The following is a 22,470-nucleotide window of genomic DNA, read 5'->3' as shown; positions in this document are numbered from 1 at the left end:
CATAGGTATGTCTCCTTACCAACTTGTATATGGGAATTCTTACCATTTGTCGGTAGAGCAAGAGCATAAGGCTATGTGGGCGATGGAGAAGCTAAATTTGGATTGGGGCGCCGCATCTAATCAAAGAATGAATGACTTGAATATGCTTGATGGTTTCTCCTAAAAGTTTATGAAAGTTCAGCCTTGTACAAAGAGAAGATGAAGAGGTATCATGATCAGAATAGAAAAGCGAGAATTTATTGTGGGTGATCTTGTGCTTCTATTCAACTCTAGGTTGCGCTTGTTTTTTAGAAAACTCAAGTCCAAATGGACCGGGTCATTTTTGCTTACAAAAGTGCTTCCCCATGGAGTGATTGAGCTTGAGAACAGTGAAGGAACAAGGCTCATGGTAAACGGGCAAAGGATCAAGATCTATCTGGGAAACGCAGAAAGTGTGCAAGAAGTTGTTGAGGCCTGCTATCTTGATGAAGTCTGAGTAATCAAGAGGCATGTGTCATGCCACGACGTTAAATCAAGCGCTGCTTGGGAGGCAACCCAATATGTAAAATCTAGCCCACAATAGGTTCTTGTTTTCCATTTAGTAGTTTTCTTTATTTAGTTGCTTCTCTGTACTAAAAAAGATAGCTGTTTTATTTTTGTTTAATGTTGTCTAGACATAGCATAGGGTTCGTGTCCAAAAATGTAAAAAGAAAGGGGTAATGACTGCTACATTTGCAGGGGCGAAAAGCAGAATCTACAGAAAAAGGTCTGTGCAGCAATCTACGGATCCTATTAACGGTCCGTGTGTCATCCCACGGACCGTGAATGGTGTCCGTAGATCCCAGGTAACTATCTGAATTTTTCTAAGTCTAAGAGTGATCTACGGTCCTAATCTATGGATCGTAGATTGACCCACGGACAATAGACGAGGTCTCATGGGTCCAAACCCTAGTTCTGCCTGACCCGACCCGGACCCCTCCTACTTAAAATCCCCCAATTTCAAATCATTCCCACTTCCCTCCATTTACTCCCAAACCGTTTCTAAACCTCCCAATCCCTTAAATCACTCCATAATCCATCCATAACTCCCCAATTAATCTTCCCTTTCTTTTCCCCCACAATCCCAAATTTCCTTTTCTCTCCAAACTCCACTCATCCCCAAAACTCCCCAAGAGGTCCAGTGTACGGATTCGGTGCGTAAGGGCAAAGTTATGGTATCGAAAGCGTCAAATAATCACACAATCACCCCACTCCCGCTGCTTGTAAGGTAATAGACTTTCCCCTCACTTAGAATTTTGATTCATCGATTGATTATATTAAGTCCGAAATTGGGGCTTGACCTTGGGCAAATTAATATATGAAATTGTATGCTAAATTAGCAGTGAATGTACCCTTGGGACGATATATTGTGATTGTGTTGTCTTGTTGTATGTAAAAAATACAATGAAATATAAGTCTAAATGTATGTTTCGACTTAGGGTTCCTTATCTTGCAGAAAATACCTGTAAAATTGAGTAATTGGAACCCCTAGAATGACGAACTAGCATAATTTATGTTGAAATACATGATTAGACTAGGATTTTGTTGAATATGGCAAAAATGTTGGCTTCCAATCAAAGCATGTCTAAGACCGGGCATAGATCCCATCCACAAGACCCTGTCTACGGGCCATAGGTCAATCTCCGGACCGTAGATCATGTCTGTGGTTGGTGGCACATGAGAATTTCACTAAGTATGGAACCACGGAAGTGGACTACGATCCGTAAATCAATCTACGAACCGTTCTGCACATCCGTGGTTCCCATCAGAGACCAACTCTTTGGGACCTCTGATCTACGAAGGGGATCCACAGACCATAGGTCAGCTTACGAACCATATATGCCCACCGCAGGTGGCCACTGAAGCCACTGTCTGAATTTTTTATGTTTTCCATTTTTGTTCGTTCTTAGGTCTAAAATCTTTTTGTGTGTTATGAGTTTCTTTTGGTACTAATTAGACATCCACAGGTACCATGACGCCTAAGAAGAAAATGACCAACTCCAACAGGGGCAAATCAAAACCTGTGGCGCCTACTTTTAGGCTGATTGATGAAGACACGGACGAGGAAAAGGATCCAGCATATGTTCCACCGGCCACGAGGACATCTCCTACTACACCTCGGGCTACCCAGAATACATCCCTGCATGTGGTCACCGACGTAGTCGCTATCTACCAATCTGATGAGGAGAACACACTGATCGGGTAATCGGCTGGGTCTGCTTTCGGTTCTAAGGTTGGTTCTACTTCCGGCTCAGAGTCTATCACTGCTTTCGGCTTTGAGCCCGCCCATGCTTCTGGCTCCAATTCTGGATCTGCCATAGGCTCAGGTTCACATGACAAAGTTGCCTCATCTGATGAGGCCACTAGGTCGGGAGAAGTCCCAGTGCCACGAAGCTACGACCCTAATCCGGTGGCTGGGGAGCCAAACATATGGTGTGTTGAAGGCCATTGGCAAATTTATCAGGATGCCAAGATGAAAAATGACAAAGAAAGGATGGCCCGGCTTATTACAGAGGAGCGCAGAGTCCTAACTGGGAGCCTACACACAGTACCAGAAATCCACCAGCTCTTTCAACGTCACAAGTGTGAGTGGATGGCTCGAGAACCAGGCACCTATAGCGAGGAGATTGTGAGGGAGTTATATGCTTCCTATGTGGCTACTCTTCGGGGTTCTATCCATAAGAATGCCAGACCCACTGCCCAGGCACCCCTCACAGCTATACTAGTGCGCGAATTTTTGGTAGACATCCCTGAGTCCACCATCCACCGGTTCCTCTATGGTCTTGCCCTGATCACTCTTGGGCACTCAACATGGCTGAATTTAACTACAGATGGGACACTGTACTGGGCGGAGAGCTCCAGCGAAGCACCGAGAAAAGAGAGACTTTATTACACTGGCTGGCTAGTCAAATTGCTACTGCCGGAGAGCGATCCGAATGGGTCACCACTCCGGGCGTGAGCATCAAGAAGGCCACTCTCATATTTGTGGCTAAATTTTTCTGGCTATTGGTTCGCAATTGGATTTCTCCCACGAAGGCTGACAATGCACTAACTTGGGACCGCGCGATTATGGTAGCAGCATTGGTTGTGGGATTCAAGATTGATTTTCCCCGCATGCTCATTACGGATATACATGAGAGGGCTTTTAAAGCCTCCACCACTTACCCTTTTTCTTGTCTGATTTTCCAGTTATGTAGGGATTCTAGAGTGCCGATCTGGCATTGTGACAAGTTGATCCGGCCTACGGGGGCACTATATATAGGCCTCATTCAGGATGAAGCAAATGTGGCGGTACCACGCAGAGAGCCGCAGGTTGATGTGCCGCCCATGAGAGTTGACTTAGTAGATGTTGTGGAGAAGATACAGGGTGATGATCCTACCCCTCCAGCCTAACTGATGATGTCCCAGCCTCCTCATCTCAGGCCACGAGTCGGGCTCCTAGCTCATCCAGATCCACCCCACCTTTAGGAGTTGTTGTTGTACCAGGGTTCAGAAATAGGAGGCTCAGATGGTCACGCTGCTCCACCATCTCTAGCCATGGATGCAAAAGTCGATAGCAGAGTCTGAGGTCAGAATGGATCAAAGGATGGAGAGCATGATTGAACAGAAGGTCCAGGCCGTTAGTAAGCGCCTCAATGCCTTTAAATTGAGAGTCCTCAAGCGACCCACCCCGACCACAGATCTATCCTCTTTTCGGACCAAGTTAGCCAGTCTTCGGGCCGACGTTGATGCCATTCTTGCAACACCTGCAGTTGAGCCACAAGTTGTACCTACTGCTTTGTCTGATGATATGGTCCTTGATACATTATTCAGTGGGGACGCAGAAGAGCAGCCCGAGCCCACACGTGCCCGAGGTAAGCGGCACCGATCTAGACACACATCTGAGGCCACTGAGGATGAAAGAGCCAAGAAGAGGGAGAAAAAACAGGAGAAGCAGGCTAAGAGGGTTTCGATATTAGAGCAGTTGCGCCAGGAGAGGGTTCGTGAGAGTGTTGTTGGGGTATCAAGTTCAATGCCCATTTCAGATGTTCCGAATACTATGGGTCATGATGTGAGCACCACTGATGGTGCGGTTAGAAAGATAGATAGTACTACTAAGGGTGATGTGATTGCTGACGTGGGCACTACTGAGGGTGGCCCCAATATTGCTGTAGCGGGCTTTGGGAAATCGAACCCACCCACTTGTTGATGGTTCGTTGACGCTATGCGCCACAAGTTTGCTTCACCCAAATCTATTACTTTTTACTGCTTTTTGTGTGCATTGGGGACAATTGCACCTATTTTTTGTTGGGTGGGGTAAATGGATTGTGAGTGATAGGGTGAAGTCTGAGTAACCCAACTCATAATCCTCTCTTGGGTTTTCTTTCCTATGTTCTTTTCCCCCAAGAGACTACTTAATTTCTGTTGAACCGGCATGTGTTAGGATTGTATGTGTAGAAGCATGAGAAAGAATGAAGCATGATGGCAAAAGCCTTTTGAAAAATGATTGTCGTCCAAAACTTTTGTGATATGTGCTAAAATATGTAGGCTAGAATGAGTTGAATATGTTGGCTCTGAGTATGACATGATAATGAACCAACTTGATGGCATGACTTAAGCTAAAACTTGAACTGGATAATCTGATAATGAAACTATGTGCCAAGAGTGTGTGAGAATAGTTGATTGTTCAAATAGTTTTTGTGCCAATCTAGAACTTTCCCGGTTAGTCCGACTAAGACAATCTACTCTAGAGGCTAGGAAGTGATCATAGGCCCTTGTTCTAATAAGTCCACAAATTGCCTAAAAGAAGAATCCAACCAAATGAAATAAATTCTCCATTTGATCCAAATGATTTGAGCCTAAATTAGACCATTTCTTTCTAAACCCCTAACTTACCTTCCCATAATCTACTATGTTGGCCACGGTCCCTCCGTGGACATGTGCACCTCGACTTAGGCCAAAAGCCTAAGTTGAGGGTGGCTAATGTAGAAAGTAATCTCAATCTTGGCCCTGATCCGACATCAGGTATTGTGCACCTCAACCAATGGAAAATCCATAAGTTGAGGGTGGCTATGAAAGAGGAAACCGGAAGAAAAATGGGTATGAAAAGAGTTTGATGTTGAAAAGGAGAAATAAGAAAAGAGAGGAAAGGATGTGAATTGTTGAAAGCTAAAGAAAAGAATAAAACGCAAGAAAAAGATGAAAGTGAAAAATAAAGAGCTACAAAGTCTAAAGTCACATCCATGGTTGAAGAGAATCAAGGAAAAGAAAAATAGGGCAAAAAGAGGTAGAAAGCCTAATGTAATATCAAGGAGGGCAGAAAGTCACTAAAAAATACCCAAATGTACCACACCTGACCCTGAGCCTACGTTACAAGCCAAGAAAGTCCTATAGTGATCCTAGAACCTAGTTTGGAGAGTCTAAGCAGTGAAAATAAGGGCAAGCCTATGGTATTGAGCACTAACTGTACTTGAAGTTACTTCTGAGTGTGAGTGATGAATGAATCCTTCTACTCAAAAATCAAATTCATTCTGTGAAAAAAGGATTTCGTTTGAAGTAAGGGCACTAGTTACATTGTCGAAAAGTTGGTACCTTGGTGATGGTAAAACAGTGTATGTTGTGTGTTGGTTGGTCGGTCTTTGTTATGTTTGCATCCACACAAGTTAGCTTGTTGAGCCTGAGAGAAAAGATTTGCACTCGAGAAGAGAATCGAGGTAGAGAGCCATGTGATTTCTTGTGCTTGAAATGTTTGCTTCTATACAAGTGTCGTTTAGAGTCTTAGTGCATCGCTTGAGGACAAACAACGAATTTAAATTGAGAGTGTCCAAGAGCACCATTTCTCGACACATCTGCATAAAGTGTTTCTAAGATACAAAGATCAGTTAAAATGGATAATGGTTTAGATTTTAAGAACTAGACAACTCAAAACGGATCGGGGGTCAAGTCCAAACTGCAAGCCATGGTTCACTCAAAGTCGACATATGCCTCCAAATAAGTTTTCTTTCTCATTTTCTTCAAAAGGGATTTTCTTTCGTTGAGTACAAGTCTTTCTTAATCCAATTTTCTAGTCCTTTTGGTATAATCTCTTGGTAAAACAAAGTAAAAGATTGCAAAGTTTACTGCGGTTTCCCAAAAGTGAAGCTTGAGTATCTAAGTTGGCATGCCATCGAGCAAGGACTAAAAACGCCTCAGATTTTCACAAAAAACTCGTGAAGGAACATGATATAGTCTCTTTAAGTCATAAAAAAAATTCAAAAGGAAATTTGTTCTTTGGGAAATCAATCGCACCATGATGTTTGATAGTACCAAAAGATCAAGACCCTTGGATTGACAAAGAGGAAGTCTCAAAAGGTTATTCAGCTAAGGATTTGGAATAGGGTTGAAGAAATTGGTCAGGAGTATGGTCAAGTCATCAGAACATCAAGGCCACAAACCAACCACCACTTTAAAACTGACAATCTTCTCTTTCTTTTGTTCAACATCGGAACAAAAGAAAATGGGGGATTACGAGTCAAAAATGAACCATCACAAAAAGGAAGTTCTCCAAAGTCATCATATGTATGTTGTTTCATCTCATGCTATTCGCATTCTTACCTCTCAATTTGATAGCTTCGGGCAATACACACCAGTCTGTATTACATGCAAAACGCACCCTTCCTTTATTTATGTGCAATACGTACCATTCTGAATTCATGTAGAAAACACACAAGTCTTTCTATTCATGTGCAATACGCACCAATTTGAATTTCGTGCAGTACACACCCGTCCTTTATTCATGTGCAATACGCACCAGTCTGAATTTCGTGCAATATACACCAGTGTGAATTTCGTGCAATACGCACCAATCTGAATTTCGTACAAATATGCACTCGTCCTTTATTCACGTGCAAAATGCACCAGTCTTTCTTTCATGAGCAAGACGCACCAATCCAAATCCCATGCAATACGCATCGATATTGCATTCATGTGCAATACACACTAGTTTTTCTTTCATGTGCAATGCGCACCAGTCCTTATTCACATGCAATACGCATCAATTCTCTATTCATGGGCAATACACACCATATGCATATCTTGGGCAATACGCACCAACATTCATAGGTTATACGCACCATATTCACATTTTTGGGTAATACACCCAATCTTATGTCCACTCACAGAGACAATACGTCCCTTTTGAATCACTCAGGGCAATACGCCACATTTCTCCTTTCTTTCTAGGATTATACGTCCTAGTCCAAGATTCCCATCTCCTTCTTTTCCTGAAAGAAACACATCATATTCTAGTTCTTCATTTTGTGATCTTGAGTTTTGAATATCAATTGCCAACTCAAGTCAAAACATGCACATGAAAATGATCCACAAGCCACCACGAGAGCATCAAGATCAATTTTGGAAATAACGCACAGAGCAAGTCGAAGATCAAGAAAAGACCCTAAGAAAACACATCAAGTAGGGATCTTGTAACTCCTATATTGTAGAGAAACAAAGTTCTTGATGCGAGGCTAAAAATACATATTTTTAATCATTATTTCCTCACATTTATTATTTATATTTGTTCTTTTTGAGCATGAATGTTATGATTTGTGCTAAATTGCGTATTTTATTTGTAGGATTAAATTGATGGAAAAATAAAAAAGTTTGGAGCTAAAACGAATTAAAGATAGAAGGTTGAAGAAGGAAATCAAGCAGACAGCTTAATGGAAATAAGTTAATATAATATTAATATAATTTATTTGCAAATAGGAAAGAACAACTTACCTGCTGATCCAAGTGTCAGGTAGCAACGTCAAAAGAAGCTACACTCACAAAATTGGAAGCTACACGCGGAGAAAAAGGAATCCAATTCCTTTTGGTTTTGGATTCCTAATTTAATTTGGACTCAATTATTTTATTTAGGGTTTCCTACATTTATAAATAGTGCATAGAAATAATTATTTGAGAAAAAAAGGGGAGCCAAGAACCAAGATACTTGACACAATATAAATTTTTTTCTAGCTTAGGAACTTTGGAAGAGCCGCCGTGGAGGCCGGAGAATTGTGGTTTATTCTTTCTTCTCCTTTATTATTTATTTGTATTCGTGATTAATAAAAGATAGTTTAACTATTGTTCTTAACTTTTTATGATTAACACAAGCATATTTATTTTTAATAAATTTTGATTGTGTTTTTTGAGATAATGAGTAGCTAACTTTCATAACTAGGGTTGTGGGAACCATGAGCGATTAACAAAGTATGAATAGTAAATAAGTAATTCTTGACTAGTATTATGCATGCATTGATAATTCTTTCGTTTAGAAGTCTTTTTAACGGAGGCCAACGTTAGATCTCGCCTTGTTACTACTTGCCGGACCAAGGAGGTAATTAACAAGAAAAGAATTATCAACATAGATTTAGTGTGATACTATCTAATAGGCTAGTGTCGATTGGTGCGAAGTAATAACTAAGACAAACATCGATTATGATGTCTAATATGAGGTAAAGGTAAGGGTTAGTAAATTATACACACGTAGCCGGACCAAGGTGCGGGGTGAAATTCTCTAGATGCCGGACCAAGGATTTAGAGATACCTAACTTATCACTTTGCATATAATACACTAGAAAAGGATTACTATTATTAGGATTACAGCGTTATGAGCTTATGGGGAACACATTCCTAGTTACTTTTAATAATCTGAATATAAATAAATACTTAGTTCAAAGCTATCTTTTTATTGTTTTTATTTTATTTTATTTCAATTTAAATCCCCCATTTTTATAACGACTATCGAGTTAAATATTTACTATTGACAATATTCTTCCATATTCTCTGTGGGATCGACCCCGACTCATAGTTGGGTAAATATATTGCATACGATCATTTATATTTCTTTTCAAGAAGTGTATTTGAACGTTATCAAAAATGGCGCCGCTGCCGAGGAATATGGCTTAGAAATTGTCTTTAGTATTTATTTTGACTTCTAGTCCTTTTTTGTTTCTTAGGATTAGTTTAAAATTTTTATTTTTTTTATTATTATTATCATATTTCTTTTAGTCTTCTTGAGATGTCATCTGAAAAAATATGTAGTGAAAAGTGTTCTTGCAATTCTTGCCCTTCTGATTTTATGGGTTCGTATAAGTTAGTTTTTTTTTATCAACTAGATGAGTTGTATGGGGAGATGGAAGATTTGTTAATACTTTGCTATAAATCAATATGTAAGCGCAATTCTGAATATAAATTTGAATTTGATCTCTATTATTTAGATATTGGGTTGAGTGCAAAGATTAAATCATATGAAACCCAACAATTTAGTAATAATATGTGTGAGGAAGAAAAAATACTTATAAGTCAACTTGAAGAACTAAAAGTTGAGGGCCAATTGCTTGATCATACTTTTATTGATGTTGTCATTGTTGAGAAGAGTACACTAGAGTTATGTAATGAAGTAGATAATATTATTTTTAAAAACTCTAGTATGTGTACATTGTTCATAAGTTAGGGCGCACTAGACCTCATTCCTATCATTTTTCCACATTATGTTTAGATGATGAGAAATTAATCGAGCCATCTGAGCCTATAGAAGAATGTATGGAGGAGGAAAATTGTGTCTATATTCTTGAATTTATTGTTCCAATATCGGAGAATTACATTCCTCACTTAGGATCCAAGAAGTGCATAATGCGATATCTATTGCTTGGGACCTTTATTTTTGTACCACCACCCCTTGAGCGTAATAGAAAAATTGATGTAAAATTAGGGGTGCAATTCATATCTTCAAAGTGGAAGGAAAAATAGTAAAATTGATGGTGTCGTGCCGCGACGTTAAATTAAGCACTTATTGGGAGGCAACCCAATTATTAGTGTAACTTCTTTTTTATTTTATTAGTATCACTTTTTTTTCTTTTCTTGTTTTTTTGCAGATTAGGGGAAGTTTGAGTATCCAAAAAAAAAAAAGGGAGCATGTTTGAGCTTAAGTGTGGGGTGACGACCCTTAATGAAAACTAAGAGAACATGCTACTAGCTAGGCCTAAAGGCCTCAGGGAGTTTTCCTAACCCTTGTTTTAAATTTTATCTAATGCTTTGAGGACATAGCATCATTTTAAGTGTGGGGTGGAGGAATGAATTCCTAGTTTTTACCATTTTATTGAGTCTTTTCTTTTTTTTAGGATGGGTTCCTTGGTTTTTGTTTTCGGTTCTTTTCCTGAGGATAGTCCCTTTGAACTGAGTGTGTTTTTTTAGGAATAAATTTTATTTTTAAATTTTATTTTATTTTTTATTTTTTTTTGGAGAGAAAAGAAAAGACCCTTTTGAGTTATGTGATACTTACTATTTGGGCCTAATTTTTTAGTAGTACTTTCTTGTGAATGCTTGATTTTAAAAAAAAATGCAGACTCTTTGACATCTAAGCTCATGGTTGTGACTTTGTATATAGCTTATTTTATTTTGTAGTTTGTTATGATTCTCTCTCTCTTAGAAGTGGAATTGATCCATCTTGATTGATACTTGTGTCATGTGTGGTGAGATTTTATTTATTTCATGTTTTGTATCTTAGTCTAGAACTTACCCTGCATGTTATTGAAGCGAAATAAAAAGTGTTGCTTTGTTTAGGAGATGATAATAGGCTTTCTTTGCTTTGTTTGGTAAATTTTAGCCTTTTCAGATATTTTATCACTAGTTAGCCCTTTTGGGCCTGTAGCCTTTTATTGGTAGCCATATTTTGCCCTTGACTATTTTGTTGAATCCTTAGTTTTTGCACCTTGCTTCCTTGAGCATTATATCATAGACTTATTCTAATTATCAATTCTGAGAAAAAGGGATGGTTGAGTGAAAAGGTAACCAATTATAGCTACAAACTGTTTAAAAGCCCTTTTTGAAAGAATGTGATATGAAAAAGAAAAGAGAAGTTACCTTGATGATGGCCCTGGTCCTTCCAAGGATATTGTGCACCTTAACGCATGTAAAATTTGTAAGTTGAGGGTGGCTATTATGAAGGGAAACTTTTAAAGAAAAAGAAACAAAAAAGGATTGAAACATTTTTGAGAGGATGAGAATTACTTGTGAAATAATTGTTGAAGAGAGGGCTGAAAATGAAGAGAAGAAAATAATGGGTTATGAAGTCTAAAATTGCAAAGTGCTTAATAAAGTGTAAGTCATTATTATATAGTTTTCCTACCCATCCCCTAGCCTACATAATGGGCAAGCATATGGTTCTTTGTGCATACATGTGAATTCTCTTTGTGAGTGTGAGAGTGTTCTTTGATGTTAAGTCCTTAATTTATATTCAATCTTTTGACTTGAGTGTGTGGACAATTTCTTCTTGTGAGGGCACTTGTTTCATGATAGATAGGTGATGTTATTAACTTTCTTTGATGAGAGTAGGAGAGCAAACTTAAATTTGATGAGTTCAAAGTCTTTCTTTGAGATTAGAAGGTTAGAGGTTTGTTGTTTATTTAGATAACTTGCATAATGATTGAAAAATCTACTTGATGTTTTGAAATTGGTATATGGCCTAATTGTTTGTATAAACCAAAGTGATGACATTACTAGTATGATTTTTTTTTTCTTGGGATAAGTTCTAATGTTTGCTCGAGGATGAACAAAAGTTTTAAGTGTGGGGTGTTAATGTGAGGCTAAAAATACATATTTTTAATCATTATTTCCTCACATTTATTATTTATATTTGTTCTTTTTGAGCATGAATTTTATGATTTGTGCTAAATTGCGTATTTTATTTGTAGGATTAAATTGATGGAAAAATAAAGAAGTTTGGAGCTAAAACGAATTAAAGATGGAAGGTTGAAGAAGGAAATCAAGCAGACAGCTTAATGGAAATAAGTTAATATAATATTAATATAATTTATTTGCAAATAGGAAAGAACAACTTACCTGCTGGTCCAAGTGTCAGGCAGCAACGTCAAAAGAAGTTACACGCACAAAATTGGAAGCTACACGCGGAGAAAAAGGAATCCAATTCCTTTTGGTTTTGGATTCCTAATTTAATTTGGACTCAATTATTTTATTTAGGGTTTCCTACATCTATAAATAGTGCATAGAAATAATTATTTGAGAAAAAAAGGGGAGCCAAGAACCAAGATACTTGACACAATATAAATTTTTTTCTAGCTTAGGAATTTTGGAAGAGCCGCCGTGGAGGCCGGAGAATTGTGGTTTATTCTTTCTTCTCCTTTATTATTTATTTGTATTCGTGATTAATAAAAGATAGTTTAGCTATTGTTCTTAACTTTTTATGATTAACACAAGCATATTTATTTTTAATAAATTTTGATTGTGTTTTTGAGATAATGAGTAGCTAACTTTCATAACTAGGGTTGTGGGAACCATGAGCAATTAACAAAGTATGAATAGTAAATAAGTAATTCTTGACTAGTATTATGCATGCATTGATAATTCTTTCGTTTAGAAGTCTTTTTAACGGTGGCCAACGTTAGAACTCGCCTTGTTACTACTTGCCGGACCAAGGAGGTAATTAACAAGAAAAGAATTATCAACATAGATTTAGTGTGATACTATCTAATAGGCTAGTGTCGATTGGTGCGAAGTAATAACTAAGCCAAACATCAATTATGATGTCTAATATGAGGTAAAGGTAAGGGTTAGTAAATTATACACACGTAGCCGGACCAAGGTGCGGGGTGAAATTCTCTAGATGCCGGACCAAGGATTTAGAGATACCTAACTTATCACTTTGCATATAATACACTAGAAAAGGATTACTATTATTAGGATTACTGCGTTATGAGCTTATGGGGAACACATTCCTAGTTACTTTTAATAATCTAAATATAAATAAATACTTAGTTCAAAGCTATCTTTTTATTGTTTTTATTTTATTTTATTTCAATTTAAATCCCCCATTTTTATAACGACTATCGAGTTAAATATTTACTATTGACAATATTCTTCCATATTCTCTGTGAGATCGACCCCGACTCATAGTTGGGTAAATATATTGCATACAATCGTTTTTATTTCTTTTCAAGAAGTATATTTGAACGTTATCAGTTCTCTAGCTTTTTTTATGTACCTACCGACAGTAGATGATGACAAGCAATAAGAAGCAATATCCGATAGTTTCGAATATCAAATTTTCTCAAACTACACTGACCTGATTTCCTTTTAATCAAGGATATGTAGGCAACTTCTAAAGCAAGGTTTGGTCATCTTTCTCAAAATGGCTTCAACGGAGTTTGAAACAGTAAAACATTAGCCATTTCGTTCACTTTCTTTGCTTGAAAATTTTTCATGTTTCCAAGCAAAGAGGGGCATGTTGTGAACACCTAATTTTTGGCGTGTTTAATTTACTGCTACGATATATAATAAGGTATTTTCTTATATTTTGTTTTTTATACTTTGGTCTTTGTTTCTATTGTTTTTTTATTGGCCCAAATGACCCAATTTTTTTTATTGAATTGGGATGATTTAGACCTAATTCTGATAGCCCAATCCATTTTAGACTCGGTCCAATAGCAATGGTCAAGATTGAATCTCAACCATTCAAAACATTTTGATCCAAGGGCTCTTATGGACCCTAGCAAAAAATACAAAACTCCAAAAATCAGAATTTTTTATTTTGATTTTATTTTCTTCTCCCCTTGCTTCCACCTACTGTCGGCCGGCCACCACCACCGCTACCACTGCCACCGCCCGCCACCACCGCTTCACCGAAAAATCTCTTCAAAATTTTACCACGTCTTCCTTTCACCCTCCTCTACACAAATCCTCAAACCATTCATCTCTATCCATGGCCTAAACTCCGTAGATCCAAGAAAAAACAAACACAAATGTTCACTTTTTCTTTAGATTTATGAAGTTCCGTACATCCACATTCTATACCCTTTACACAAATGTGTAGAAGCTCTTTAAGGGCTATCTTTTGATATAAATTTTCTGTCAAAATTCCGTCAAAAAAAAATCCGAGGATGTTTTCCGACGACCCCCATTCACAGAAAAAATTATGTCAATCTTTTCCCCCTCTCATCCTCTATCCAAATCTGTCACTATCACATTCTTTTTTAACCATATAAGTCATATTGGTGCCGAATTTTGTATTATTTTATTAGTGTTCTTTAAGTTTTATCATGTTGAAGTTTTTTCTTGAATTTTAATTTGAATTTTATTTTTTATTTTTATTTTTTATTTTCTGTCTTATTTGTTGTGTTTGATCTTTAACATAGGTTAGAAGTTTGAATTTTGTGTTAGTGGGCTAGTTCTCCTTTTGAATTTTGGGTCTTGGTCAAATTAGTCTACATTTTGGGCCTATTTTAAAAATTTTAGATGTCCCATTTAACTATTATTCAATTAATGAATAAAACAAATGGGTCATCTAAAAGGGCAATGCAGTCTTTTTAATTAATCTTTTCTTGTAAAAAGAAAAAGAAGAAATTTTATTGGTCATCTTGCGTGGCACACTGGGAAGGCAAAGAGTCAAATGCATGTATTGGCTCTTAAGTTTTCAAGAAGAGTGGATGTTAATATTCACAATCTATTTAAACTCATTCTTCTTTCATTTCAAGAGGGGGACAACAACAAAAAAAGAAGAAGAAAAAAGGGAAAATTAGAATAAGAAAAATCATAAGAATAGCTAGTAGAAAGTCTTCTCCTGAAAAAAAAAAAAAAAAAAAAAAAAAAAAAAAAAAAAAAAATAAAAAAAAAATAAAAAAAAAAAAATATATATATATATATATTTCATCATTGTGTGAGTTCATGGTTCAACTAATTTGCTTCCACTATTTGTTTGCCATCACCTTTAGGTATTTCTTTTTACATTTCACAATGTAATCTTAAATTAATGTTTCATGTTCTTTTTATATTTTGATTAAGTTGTTTCTATTAAGCTTGTTTTAATTTAGTTAAGTCTATTGTGAATTTTATATGATTATGTTTTATTATTATGTACATTTGTGTTTATTACTAATGTGGTGTTTAGTATAATTTTACCTCATCGTAGAATTGATAAGTAAGCTCATGCTTTGCTAAAGAAAAAAATATAACAATCTCAAAGTCTTCTATTTTTTATTTTTAGTTTATGGTCATTTTAAGAAAAGAGAAACAAAGAGGCTGTTTTTGCAAAAACAAAACGTAAAATTGGTCATTTTTGCAAAAAAATATAAATCTGGTCATTTTGTAAATCCTTTTTTAGAAAAAGAATATATAGAATTTTTTTTCTCTCTTAAATAAATATATGAAATGAGTTATTGAAACAAAAAATGCAAAATCGGCTACTTTTGGTAAGTAATTTATCTATTAGATAAGATTGGTTATAATTGCAATTTTCATTCCAAAGAGAACAATGTGCCCATTTTGTGCAAAACTGAAAATTCCACTAAATTGGTCATTTTTGAAATTGTATCAATATGAGAAAAAAAATATATATATATATATATCACTACTTGTTTTAAAAGAGGCTAAGTCATTATTCTATTTAAAAAATTATTTTTTTCTCCTTTTATTGTTATTGTCAAATTAGTATATATTTGTTTCTTTTTTGAAAAAAACGTTAATTAGTAATTTGCAAAAAAAAAAAAGATCATTTTCATGTCTATATGTTGCAACAAGTTTATTTATTCATTAATTTTTTTTTCATTATTAAATAAAATTTGAGTCATTAATTATCAATCTTTTTTTAAAAAATAAATAAAATTTTGAATACCACCATGTGTTCGATTACAATCCTTAGTGTATTTTTTTTAAAAAAGAGGTCTTGTGTGCGGTTACGTTCCAAGGCAATCATTTCTTTTTAATAAAAAAAATAGTAACTAACACAAATTTATTTTTTTATCCAAAAACAATTATTTTTAGCCAAACATGAGTTAATAAAGCGATTGTGCTAGAACCACGAGACTCAGGGGGTGCCTCACACCTTCCCCCGGTCAATAGAATTCCTTACCCTATCTTAGTTTCGTAGACTAAAAAATAAAGAGTTAGTTCCTTATAAATTAGGAATTACCAGGTGACTTGGAACACCTAAAAAACTCAATTTCAAGTGGCGACTCTAAAAAGATCATTTTTCTTTTACTTTTTTTTTTTTTTAAAAACCCGTCACATCCTTAACAATTGTAAACGAAGAGGTGTGACAGTCTGTCACATGAAGTGGCAGCTTGGCAAAGATTGGCCCTGTATTTCACAGGGTGTAACTAGTACTCGATAATTCCATGACACAATTCACAATTATCTTCCTTTATGCAAGACGCGCATTTGTAACCAAGGCAAGGGATTGACAAATTGTTGTATTTGCATGGGTGACGTCGACGTGCTTTTCCCTTGATGGGTAAAGGGACACACTACTAAAACACTACTTAAAAATGACAGACAGAAAAGCGACGGACGGCATCTCTTAGTCCGTCGCTTTTTTCGCGGATTTTTGCGCTAAATATATATATAATTAATAATTATTTATTTAATATATATAGAGACGCCGTCCGTCGCTTTTTATTAAAAATAATTATATATAAATTAAAAAATAACCACGTTGTCTGTCGTTTTTAATTTATTTTATTTTATTAATTAGTTTTTAAAAAAGCGACGGACGACATCTCTTAGTCCGTCACTTTTTGGTCAAAATATCTAGTCAACTATTTTAAAAAGCGACGGACAATGTCTCTTAGTCCGTCGCTTTTTGGTCAAAATGTTGGTCAACTATATTTAAAAAAAGCGACGGACTTAGAGACGTTGTCCGTCACTTTTTATTAAATATCTAAAAGACATATTGTCATTTTCTTATTTTCCTCTCTCTCTCTTCACTCTTATTCTCTCCCTTCTCTCTCTATATATATATATCGATCTATACCTCCCCGTAGCTGTTGCCGTCTCCACCCTTCCCCATCGTCATCGTCTCCCAATGCTGCCTTCCCCCGTCGCCTTCGCTGCATGTAGGGTTAGATTTTAGTTTTTTTTTCAATTCTAGTGATTATAATTGATTGTTTGTTAGTATATTATTGTTTTTGTTTCTTGTGTTGTGTTATTCAATTGTTAATTTGATTTGATTATTGTTAGTTAGGTATAGATAATTGAAGATTTTTATTTTAGGGTTTTTTTTAAAAAAAATTGGGCATTGTTAGTTAGTGAAGAATTAGCATTTTTGTATTTTAGGACTAGTTTAAACTTGAGAATATGTAATTTGAGGTTGAATTGGGATTTTTTTGGAATTGATTCTAGGACTAGTTAGTAAAGTGTTAATAATTTGAAGTTAGAAATTAGTAATTGAAGTGCTATGAGTAGATGATGAATGTTTGAATGTCCTGAATTTAGATGATGAATGTTTAAATGTCATGAACTTAGAACTTGAAGTTGAACTTAGAATTAGAACTTGAACTTGAAATTAGAACTTGAACTTGAATTTAGAACTTGAAGTTGAACTTAGAATTTGAACGTGAACTTAGAACTAGAACTTGAAATTAGAACTTGAACTTGAACTTGAACTTAGAATTTGAACTTAAACTTAGAACTTGAACTTGAACTTGAACTTAGAATTTGAACTTAAACTTAGAACTTGAACTTGAACTTGAACTTAGAAGTTGAACTTGAACTTAGAATTTGAACTTGAACTTGAAATTAAAACTTGAACTTGAATTTAGAACTTGAACTTGAACTTAGAATTTGAAGTTGAACTTAGAATTTGAACGTGAACTTAGAACTTGAACTTGAAATTAGAACTTGAACTTGAACTTAGAATTTGAAGTTAAACTTAGAACTTGATTAGTAATTGAAGTGCTATGAGTAGATGATGAATGTTTGAATGTCCTGAATTTAGATGATGAATGTTTAAATGTCATGAACTTAGAACTTGAACTTGAACTTAGAATTAGAACTTGAACTTGAAATTACAACTTGAACTTGAATTTAGAACTTGAAGTTGAACTTAGAATTTGAACGTGAACTTAGAAGTAGAACTTGAACTTGAACTTGAACTTAGAATTGAAGTTAAACTTAGAACTTGAACTTGAAATTAGAACTTGAACTTGAACTTAGAATTTGAACTTAAACTTAGAACTTGAACTTGAACTTGAACTTAGAACTTGAACTTGAACTTAGAATTAGAACATGAACTTGAAATTAGAACTTGAACTTCAATTTAGAACTTGAAGTTGAACTTAGAATTTGAACGTGAACTTAGAACTAGAACTTGAAATTAGAACTTGAACTTGAACTTGAACTTAGAATTGAAGTTAAACTTAGAACTTGAACTTGAAATTAGAACTTGAACTTGAACTTAGAATTTGAACTTAATCTTAGAACTTGAACTTGAACTTGAACTTAGAACTTGAACTTGAACTTAGAATTTGAACTTGAACTTGAAATTAAAACTTGAACTTGAATTTAGAACTTGAACTTGAACTTTCAACTTGAACTTGAACTTAGAATTTGAAGTTAAACTTAGAACTTGAACTTGAAATTAGAACTTGAATTTAGAACTTGAACTTGAACTTAGAATTTGAACTTGAACTTAGAACTTGAACTTGAAATTAGAACTTGAACTAGAACTTGAACTTGAACTTGAACTTGAACTTGAACTTGAACTTAGAACTTAGAACTTGAACTTGAACTTGAACTTGAACTTGAACTTGAACTTAGAACTTAGAACTTAGAACTTGAACTTGAACTTAGAATTTGTACTTGAATTCGAAATTAGAACTAGAACTTGAACTTAGAACTTGAACTTGAACTTAGAATTTGAACTTAAACTTAGAACTTGAACTTGAAATTAGAACTTGAACTTGAATTTAGAACTTGAACTTGAACTTAGAATTTGAACTTGAACTTGAAATTAGAACTTGAACTTGAACTTAGAACTTGAACTTGAAATTAGAATTTGAACTTGAACTTAGAACTTGAACTTGAAATTAGAATTTGAACTTGAACTTAGAACTTGAACTTTAAATTAGAACTTGAACTTGGAACTAATTAGATTGAATATATAACTAATTAAGTTTAGAAATTAGATATGAACTTGAATTGAAAACTTGAACTTATTAAAACTTGAATATATACATATATAATATTCTTGGAATTGAAGTTTATATTCAACTAATTTTCGAACTTTTCGTGCTAGGGAACTGAGGAAGCTCAACATCTAATATATTGCTTCTTTCATCAAAATAGGAGATAAGGTTGGTGCTTCTAAATTTCTAAAGTTCAAGTACAATTGTTTTCAATAATGTGTTTATGTTCATCTAGTATTGATACTTAGCTTTAATTCTAGTGATTATAATTGATTGTTTGTTAGTATATTATTGTTTTTGTTTGTTGGGTTGTGCTATTCAATTGTTAATTTGATTTGATTATTGTTAGTCAAGTATAGATAATTGAAGATTTTTATTTTAGGGTTTTTTTAAAAGGAAATGGTCTTTTTTAAATTGGGCATCGTTAGTTAGTGAAGAATTAGCATTTTTGGATTTTAGGACTAGATTAAACTTCAGAATATGTAATTTGTGGTTGAATTGAGATTTTTTTGGATTTGATTTTAGGACTAATTAGTAAAGTTTTAATAGTTTGAAGTTAGAAATTAGTAATTGAAGTGTTATGAGTAGATGATGAATGTTTGAATGTCATGAATTTAGATGATGAATATTTGAATGTCATGAACTTAGAACTTGAACTGGAACTTAGAATTAGAACTTGAACTTGAACTTAGAACTTAGAACTTGAACTTGAAATTAGAACTTGAACTTGAATTTAGAACTTGAAGTTGAACTTCGAATTTGAACTTGAACTTGAAATTAGAACTTGCACTTGAACTTAGAATTTGAAGTTAAACTTAGAACTTGAACTTGAAATTGGAACTTGAACTTAGAACGTAGAATTTGAACTTGAACTTAGAATTTGAACTTGAACTTAGAACTTGAACTTGAACTTAAAATTAGAACTTGAACTTAGAACTTGAACTTGAACTTAGAACTTAACTTAAACTTAGAACTTGAACTTGAAATTAGAACTTGAACTTGAATTTAGAACTTGAACTTGAACTTAGAATTTGAACTTGAACTTGAAATTAGAACTTGAACTTGAACTTAGAACTTGAACTTGAAAGTAGAATTTGAACTTGAACTTAGAACTTGAACTTGAAATTAGAATTTGAACTTGAACTTAGAACTTGAACTTGAAATTAGAACTTGAACTTGGAACTAATTAGCTTGAATATATAACTAATTAAGTTTAGAAATTAGATATGAACTTAAATTGAAAACTTGAACTTATTAAAACTTGAATATATATATATATATATAACTAATATTCTTCGATTTGAAGTTTATATTTAACTAATTTTCGAACTTTTCGTGCTAGTGAACTGAGGAAGCTCAACATCTAATATATTGCTTCTTTCATCAAAGTAGGAGATAAGGTTGGTGCTTCTAAATTTCTAAAGTTCAAGTACAATTGTTTTCAATAATGTGTTTATGTTCATCTAGTATTGATACTTAGCTTTAATTCTAGTGATTCTATTTGATTGTTTGTTAGTATATTATTGTTTTTGTTTGTTGGGTTGTGTTATTCAATTGTTAATTTGATTTGATTATTGTTAGTCAAGTATAGATAATTGAAGATTTTTATTTTAGGGTTTTTTTAAAAGGAATTGGGCATCGTTAGTTAGTGAAGAATTAGCATTTTTGGATTTTAGGACTAGATTAAACTTGAGAATATGTAATTTGTGGTTGTATTGAGATTTTTTTGGATTTGATTTTTGGACTAGTTAGTAAAGTTTTAATAATTTGAAGTTAGAAATTAGTAATTGAAGTGTTATGAGTAGATGATGAATGTTTGAATGTCATGAATTTAGATGATGAATGTTTGAATGTCATGAATTTAGATGATGAATATTTGAATGTCATGAACTTAGAACTTGAACTTGAACTTCGAATTTGAACTTGAACTTGAACTTAGAACTTAGAACTTGAACTTAAAATTAGAACTTGAACTTGAATTTAGAACTTGAAGTTGAACTTAGAATTTGAACTTGAACTTGAAATTAGAACTTGCACTTGAACTTGAAATTAGAACTTGAACTTAGAATGTAGAATTTGAACTTGAACTTAGAACTTGAACTTGAACTTAGAACTTGAACTTGAACTTAAAATTAGAACTTGAACTTGAACTTGAACTTAGAACTTGAACTTAGAACTTGAACTTAGAACTTAACTTAAACTTAAAACTTGAACTTGAAATTAGAACTTGAACTTGAATTTTGAACTTGAACTTGAACTTGAACTTAGAATTTGAACTTGAACTTGAACTTGAAATTAGAATTTGAACTTGAACTTAGAACTTGAACTTAAAATTAGAACTTGAACTTGGAACTAATTAGCTTGAATATATAACTAATTAAGTTTAGAAATTAGATATGAACTTAAATTGAAAACTTGAACTTATTAAAACATGAATATATATATATATATATATATATATATATATATATATATATATATATATATATATATAACTAATATTCTTCGATTTGAAGTTTATATTTAACTAATTTTCGAACTTTTCGTGCAAGGCAACTGAGGAAGCTCAACATCTAAAAAAATTGATACAAGACTATATTCCTTCTTTCATCAAAGTAGGAGATAAGGTTGGTGCTTCTAAATTTCTAAAGTTCAAGTACTATTGTTTTCAATAATGTGTTTGTGTCCATCTAGTATTGATACTTAGCTTTAATTTTGTGATAATTTTTTTGTTTCCATCTAGTGTTGACACTTAGCTTTAAATTTAGAAATGATATATTTGTTAAGAATAAGTACCAACACTAGTTGATCCTATTGATGACAAAATTGATTTTCTTGCAACATCGATTTGTGTCCATCTAGTGTTGACACTTGGCTTTAAATTTATAAATAATATATTTGTTAAGCATAAGTACCAACACTAGTTGATCCTATTGATGAAAAAATTGATTTTCTTGCAAGATCGATTTGTGTCCATCTAGTGTAGACACTTAGCTTTAAATTTAGAAATAATATATTTGTTAAGCATAAGTACCAATAATAGTTGATCCTATTGATGACAAAATTGATTTTCTTGCAAGATCGATTTGTGTCCTTCTAGTGTTGACACTTAGCTTTAAATTTAGAAATAATATATTTTTTAAGCATAAGTACCAACACTAGTTGATCCTATTGATGACAAAATTGGTGGATTGCAAGATCGATTTGTGTCCATCTAGTGTTGACACTTAGCTTTAAATTTAGAAATAATATATTTGTTAAGCATAAGTACCAACACTAGTTGATCCTATTGATGACAAAATTGTTGGATTTAGTTAAAGTTGTTATGTTGTTTAAATAAGTTAAAATAAATAATGTGATTTAGTTAGTTGGTGGATTTAGTAGTTTGAATTAAGTCAATACTAAACTAGTTAAAGTTATAAAGTTGTTTAAATAAGTTAAATTAAATAATGTGGTTTTGTTGATAGATTTAGTTGTTGGAATTAAGTCAAAACTAAACTAGTTCAAGTTAAAAAGTTGTTCAGTTGTTTAAATA

This window comes from Solanum verrucosum, unplaced genomic scaffold (genome assembly GCF_900185275.1).
Source record: "Solanum verrucosum unplaced genomic scaffold, falcon-dt-bn FXZP01000049.1, whole genome shotgun sequence".
NCBI classification, from domain to species: domain Eukaryota; kingdom Viridiplantae; phylum Streptophyta; class Magnoliopsida; order Solanales; family Solanaceae; genus Solanum; species Solanum verrucosum.
Note: the sequence above shows the minus strand (reverse complement) of the source record.